The following is a 7,488-nucleotide window of genomic DNA, read 5'->3' as shown; positions in this document are numbered from 1 at the left end:
TCAAGTTGAAGCTGAAGAAAATTAGAACAAGACAGTAAGAGCCAAAGTATGACCTTGAGTAAATCCCACATGAATTTAGAGACCATTGCCAGAATAGATTCGATGCATTGAACACTAACGACTGAAGACCAGACGAGTTGTGGGATGACATGAAGGACATCATACATGAATAAAGCAAGGGGCCACTGAAAATACAAGAAAGAAAAGATCAAGATGGATGTAAGAAGAGACTCTGAAACTTGTTCTTGAAGGTAGAATAGCTAAAGGGAAAGGAAGAAATAATGAAGGAAAAGAGCTAAATAGAATATTTCAAAGGGTGGCTCAAGAAGAGAAAGTAAAGTATTATAATATATAAAGACCTGGAGTTACAAAACCAAAAGGGAAGAACAGGTTCAGCATTTCTCAAGCTGAAAGAACTTAAAATATTTAAGCCTCGGGTTGCAATAGTGAGGGATCCGATAGGGAAAATATTAAACGACTCAGGAAGCATCAAAAGAAGATACAAGGAATACACAGAGTCACTGTACCAAAAGGAATTGGTCAACATTAAACCACTTAAGGAGGTAGCATATGATCAAAAACCAATGTCACTGAAGGAAGAAGTCAAGGCATTCTCAAAAACAAGGCTCCAGGAAATGATGGAATACCAATTGAGATGTTTCAGCAAATGGATGCAGCACTGGAAGTGCTCACTCATCTATACCAAGAATTTTGGAAGGCAGCTACCAAAGAAAGATGATTCAACAGAATGCAGAAATTATCAAATCATGTGATATCATTAATATCACATGCCAAGTAAAATTTTGCTGAAGATCATTCAAAAGTGGTTGCAGCAGTACGTCGACATGGAACTGCCTGAAGTTTAAGCCAGATTCAGAAGAGGACATGGAACCAGGCATATCATTATTGATGTCAGGTGGATCATGGCTGAAAGCAGAGACTACCAGAAGGATGTTCACCTGCCTGTGCTTACTGACTGTGCAAAGACATTCGACTGTGTGGATCATAACAAATTTTGGATAACATTGCAAAAAATTGGGAATTCCAGAACACTTGATTGTACTCAGGAGGAAACTGTATATAGATCAAGAGGCAGTTGTTTGAACAGAACAAGGGGTTTAAAGTCAGGAAAGGTATGCATCAGGGTTGTATTCTTTCACCATACTTATTCAATCCGTATGCTGAGAAAATAACCCAAGAAGCTGGACTGTATGAAGAAGAACGGGGCATCAGGCTTTGAGGAAGACTCATTAGCAACCTTTGATATGCAGATGACACAACCTTGCTTGCTATGGCATAAACTTTCTAAGGCCTAGTATGTCTGAAAGTATCTTTGTTGTATCCTCACATTTAAATAAAAGTTTAGCTGGATATAATACTGTAGGTTCAAAGTTCTTTCCTTTATTGCTTAGAAAATATAACTTCATTGCCTTTTCGTCTCCATTGTCTCTGATAAGAAAACTGATGTTTGTCCAATTCTTATTCCCTTGTGGGCTATCTGTTCCTTCTCTCTAGAATCTTTTAAGAATTTTTTGTTTTGTTTTTAATGTTCTTAAATTTTACTCTCATGTGTCAAAGTTTAGGTTTTTCCCTATCCTGGTTGGTGCTTCATGAGATCTTTCAATTAGAGTCTTTTTTACCTTTTATTTTTGGAAGTTTTCACTTAGGATTTTTTTAGATATTCTGTTCCTTCCATTCATTTTCTTCTCTCTTCCTGGGACTCATATTATGCAGATATTGACACCTCTATTCTCCACATCTCTTAAATAGTCTTTCATATTTTCCATCCCTCTATTACTCTCCAGTACTTTCTGGGAAAATTCCTTGAGCTGATCTAGGTCATTATTCATTTTTCAAATCTACAGCCATTCTTATTTTCATCCAATATATTGTGTTTGCTCAACTATTACATATTTCATACCCAGTATTTCCATTTGTTTCCATATAACTACTTGTTTCTTCTTGTTTTTTACCCTCTTATCTCTGTGAGGATCTTTATTATGCTTATTTTAAATTCTTGATCTGTCTTGTTCCATTCTGGTTTGTCTGGTACAGGCTGTTCAGTGTGTTGTCTCTCTTGTGGTTGGACTCTTCAAATAGTTGGTTATTTTGACCTCTGCACTTGGTTTTCCCTGGGTTCGTCAGCTTTCTCAGCTAATACTGGAGACTAAGGGGAGAATCCAGGGTCCAGGCCCTAGGGGTGCTTTAAGAAGGGACTTGGGAGCCTCAGGGGCGTTTTCTACAGTGAAGCCCTAGGCACCAGAGGTAGACCTTGAATCACCTGCGCATTTGATTCTGGGTTTTAACTTGCCTGTGTGTGTTTGGTGATATTTTTTATTACTATGATATTCCCCTGCTCTTTGGAACTTTAGCTATGGGCATTCTTTGAGGCCTAGATTTAACCTACGTTCCTCTGAAGAGTATCTGAGTTTGTTTCTTCCAGATTCCTCCAGAGATTACCAACCCAGGACCACTGCACACTAAGTTTTCAGCTTGAGGATTCTCGGCCACAGAGATGGTATGCACTTCAGCCACAAATATGGAGTCCCTGGGTAGCACAAACAGTTAAGTCCTCGACTACTAGCCAAAAGGTTGGTGGCTCAAGCCCACCCAGAGACCTCTCAGGAGACAGGCCTGGTGATTTGATTCTGAAAGAATCTACTCTGTACACATGGGGTCATCATGAGTCGGAATCGACTCCATGTTAACTAACAACAATAGGAGGTCCCATCCATTCCCCTCCCCTGCCCTCCATTCCCACTCCATTCCCCCACTGTCAGGTAAGGTTGAGACAGAAATGTCTCTTTTTGGCTAGGTCAGGGATTTTTGTTTTCATTACCAGCAATGGATGCCAATCTTTGGGGGTCCTAGTATTGCACAATTGTCTATGTTCTGACTTCTACCCTGCTAGTCCCAGGCTTGCTTTCCTTCTGACTGCTTGAGGCAAATTAAAATCCAGACTCTAGGCAGCCAAGAACAAGCCCTGATGGTGCAGTGGTCAAGCAGCTGGCTTCTAACCATAAGGTTGGTGGTTCAAACCCACCAGCTGCTCTGTGGGAGAAAGATGTAGCACATTTGGCTTCTGTAAAGATCACAGCCTCAAAAACCCTATGGGGCAGCTCTACTCTGTCATATAGGGTTGCTATGACTCAAATCACCTGAGAGCAGGGGGTTAGGTGGCCAAGGATCAGCAGGTACCCTCAGGGCAAATGCTGCTTTAGGCACTCACCTTTTTATCTCCCTTTCTCGTCTCTAGTTTTTCAGTTCTCCTTTACTTGCCTGCCAGCTCAGTCATGCTTTCAAAAAGTATTTTCTTTGTTAAAATTTCACCCAGCACTTCAAGTTGCCCTATATTGAGGGCGATTTCTCTGCACATCTAATCTTCCATAATGCCAAAAACATAAGTCCTGTTATTTCGTAGAAAATTAATTATACTAATATTTAATGTATGGGCTGACATTGAACAGTCACACAGGCCAACTTTCTCATGCCACCTATCATCATCGGGTAACAGGTATCAGGAATCGTCTGGAATCAGGAAGTTCCTTGAGGAGGAGGGGCTGACAGTGGTAAAGCTTCACTTGTTAAAATGGGATTCTTTCTGTGTCAGTTTCACCAGAGACCCCAAAGGCTGAGAACAAAACCATAGGTGCCAAGTACTTCCACATTCTTAAGGGAGGAGGCGCTAGACCACCTGTGCCCCACACGCAAGAGATTGTGATGCAACTTTGGGAAGCACTTCCTGCACATTGGGAAGGAGGAACTGGGCTCACCTCCAGGCTATGTGAGAGCAAGTGAGCAGATTTCTTTGGAATTTGGTGTCAGCATGCTGGACATTTCCCTTCTTCCCAAGGGAAGAGGGCAGGGACGCTTCCTTTTCACCCCATGCCAATGAGGGGCCACTTGAAGAGAACCCTTTGGAGAGCTTGATGTGTCCTGTGGAGTCTGAGGGACACAGGGACTGGTATCTAACTCCTCAAAAGTCTAAAAGACAAAGCGTAGGTGGCCAGCTTCTGGAAAAACCAGAAAAGGAGAGATGGCTGCGTTGGAAATGGCGTGCGTTCCCAGAGTTCCTGTGGGCAAGAAAGGGAGCCAAGTTTGGTCATTTGAAAAAGGAATTCAGCCAAAGGGAGCATCTGAAAGCATGAGACAGCCCCAACAGAAGGGAGGACTGCTGGAAACTGAGGGGCTGAGGCAGGGACCCTGAGTCCCCAACCACAGCCGGAGTTCCCCAGTGATGGGGAGTCTCTGAGAACCCACAAGAAAGCAGCTGTGACAGAAAGAAGCTACAATTGGATTCTGCTCCCTCCCAGAGGCCACGAACACCGGTTTACACCTGCACCAACCATGTGAGACCTCCCCTTCTCTCCCCCTGCTGCACTGTGGAAAGCCCAGGACTTGGGCTCAGGAAGTGGGAGAGAGGGAAATGAAGCTGACCTGGCCTCTTCCTTAGCCAGATTTCCAGACTGCCAGAGGGGAGACGCTTTCCATTAGATGGCATTTGAAGTGTTGGTCTAACACCGGATGAGACTTGCTAATACTTAGAAAAAGAGACCATTCTTTTCATAATAATAAAACTCTTCCTCTTGTTTATTACCTGAAAGAAACTAGAAAACCTATCAATTTTATCAAATCATCCCAGTAGGTTTCTGCCTAAATCGAGCTGGACCAGTCAACAGACTGCACTTGAGAAGGATGAGCGTGGGGTGGGAAGCACGCTGCAGCTGGCAAGAAAAAGCTTTACAGCTGTGATGTTATACGGATGGGACTTTTTAAAAGCAAAGAAAAAAGGCTAATTTCTTATTGTCCCTGCATTTCCTGGGAAAGCTGTGTGAACACCCCAGATTTTACGCGGGAGAGAAAGGACCCACCTAGGAGGTTCGTTCGCAGGCAGCAGTGGGAGAAGGAGGAAGGTGCTTGCTCTTGCATCTTCCAGGTCCAGCTTGTTAGCTAATACAGTGAGCCATGGGAGACCAGGACTCACCAGGACTACCTTGTTTTTCTAGGTCTCGCAAGTTTTCCACGCTATTTAGTGGAATTGAATTTTCCTTCTGACAGATTTCCACCTTATACAGGTTCCGGCTTTCGTAGGTCTTACTGTAAGTACTGTGCAGGTAGTCCCCGACTAGTTACCATGAACTGCACTTACGACCCTTTTTTTTTTTTTTCTTTACATCTTATCGTTAGTATAGAGCCCTGCTGGAACAGTGGTTAAGAGCTTGCCTGCTATCCAAAAGGCCGGCATTTCATATCCACCAGCTGCTCCTTGGAAACCCTATGGGTGAGTTCTACTCTGTCCTATTGGGTTGCTATGAGTGGGAATCGACTGGATGGCAATGGGTTTGGTTTTTTTTTGGTTTTTACCATTAGTAATATGTACTACATACAATGTTGCCGTGAGTAATTTGCTGATGTTATCATTCTTATGCCAATCGCCAAAGGTCGGATTTGTAAAGATATTGATAATGAAAGGCAATAATAATGAAAACTAAAAAAAAAAGATTTTTCGATTTATGATTTACTACGGAGTCGTGGGAACGGAACTCTGTTGTAAGTCGTAGTCATATTTACTTCTGAGAATTAGGACATGTTGTAGTTTATATTCTACATGATGTTGTCAGTGTGGTTAATTAGATAAAAAGCACAATGTGTAAATAGCAGAAACCACTTCTCTGTAATAAAATAGGGTGTCACCATGAAAATCTTATAGACCACAGAGATTTACTGATCATCTTGCAGGAAAGTATTTAAGACAGTCAAACTTATAAAAACAATTACCTTTTTTTCTTTTGCAAAAAAGACAAGTGTTTCTAGTTGCTGACATCCCCTGTGGTGACACTCAGTTGTCGAGAGTATGTTACTGTGTGGTCCGTGTGTGTTTTTGGGCACCCAGGGTTCATCCTCACATACCTAAATGCTACTTTGTGAATTACAGGGACTGGAAGTATGCAAACTACATTTCCCAAACTACCTTGCCTCCAAGGTTCTGGATGTGATTTATTTCTGCCACTGTATTTACGTGAGATTTCATACCCAAAACCAAACCCGCTGCCGCGGAGTCAATTCTGACTCATAGTGACCCTATAGGACAGAGTAGAACTGCCCCATAGAGTTTCCAAGGAGCGCCTGGTGGATTTGAACTGCTGAGCTTTTGGTTAGCAGCCTTAGCTCTTAACCGCTGAGCCATCAGGGTTTCCTGAGATTTCATAGGGCGGAGGAAAATGTGGTATTTGTTTCTTGTGTAGAATACAGCAAATGGTTAGGCCATGGGAGACTTAAAGTTTTGCAGTGGCCTCTAAGGGATCTTAGCACCCACCTATCTCTAGTACTTGGGGCAGTTGTGATCCACACCAGGGTTTCCCCACATTTTCCTGGCCTGGGTGACAGCAGCGTGGTGACGGACCTGAAATTTAGTGGCAGCTCCCCCTGACCTTTAACTCCTAGGGTCCCTTTTAACAGTGTCAAATATCTAAATGCCCTGTACTCAATTCCTTTCTGCTTGAAATGCCTATAGTGGTTTGTTTTTCTGACAACCCTGGCTGATACAGCTACTGAGCTGATATTTTGAAAGAAATGAACATACTTAATTGGTCCCTTTAAGTTAAAGGTGATTTCTTTTAGCTATAAGCAAGAAATTAATTACCTTTATAAAAGAAACTTACGCTGTGGAGAGAGAAACTTGAAAATGGATGTTTAGAAGTGTTTATCACTATGTGATTTTGTTGTCCAAAACTGGGTTAAATCAAGATTCTTGAAATAATGAAACATACTGAATTACATTGTTTTTACTAAAATTGTAAATACTAATCTTTCTTTACTGAGAGAAATTAGGACTTTTTTTTTTAGTGTTAATAAATACAATAAAAGTATTTTCAAAATATTGTTTATGTCATCTGTATGACATCTTTTTTATTTCTGTGTGCGTGTTTTATAATGTATATACTACATTAGTTCACTAGCATGTGTAGATAATTTTAAAATAAATACAAAGGCTTATGGCGGGGGCACAAGACTTTTACAGATATGGGTCCACAATCAAGAAGGCTGAGAAACCAGTGCTTCAGGATGCGCAGCTACAGGGTCACAACTGATGGAAGAACACATACACACTCTCTCACACACACACACCCTTCATTAGTCCTGGCTCTCTCTCACCAAACTTACCCCAGATTCCTACATGCGTCACTGCTGCCGTTGCCATGGTAAAGCCTGAACCCTAAGAGGGCTGTGGCCACAGTGCACTGGGCATAAAAAACTGTTGTCCCAGAACCCTCCTTTGCCTCATGTAGAGCCAGAAGGACAAGATAAAGATGACCTCACAATGGTTGGGGGATGGAGGTGAGGTCTCTCTAGTTAAAACTATGGACTTTGCCCCACCCCACATACACACATGCTGAAAATGCCAGGTCATGCACATCACTGGGTCTCTACTCCAGTGTCACCTTATCAGTGAGGACCTCCCGTGCACAGTGTAACAGAGCCACCCCC

The sequence above is a fragment of the Loxodonta africana genome, chromosome 8 (genome assembly GCF_030014295.1).
Source record: "Loxodonta africana isolate mLoxAfr1 chromosome 8, mLoxAfr1.hap2, whole genome shotgun sequence".
Classification (NCBI taxonomy): domain Eukaryota; kingdom Metazoa; phylum Chordata; class Mammalia; order Proboscidea; family Elephantidae; genus Loxodonta; species Loxodonta africana.
This window is presented reverse-complemented; position numbering follows the sequence as displayed.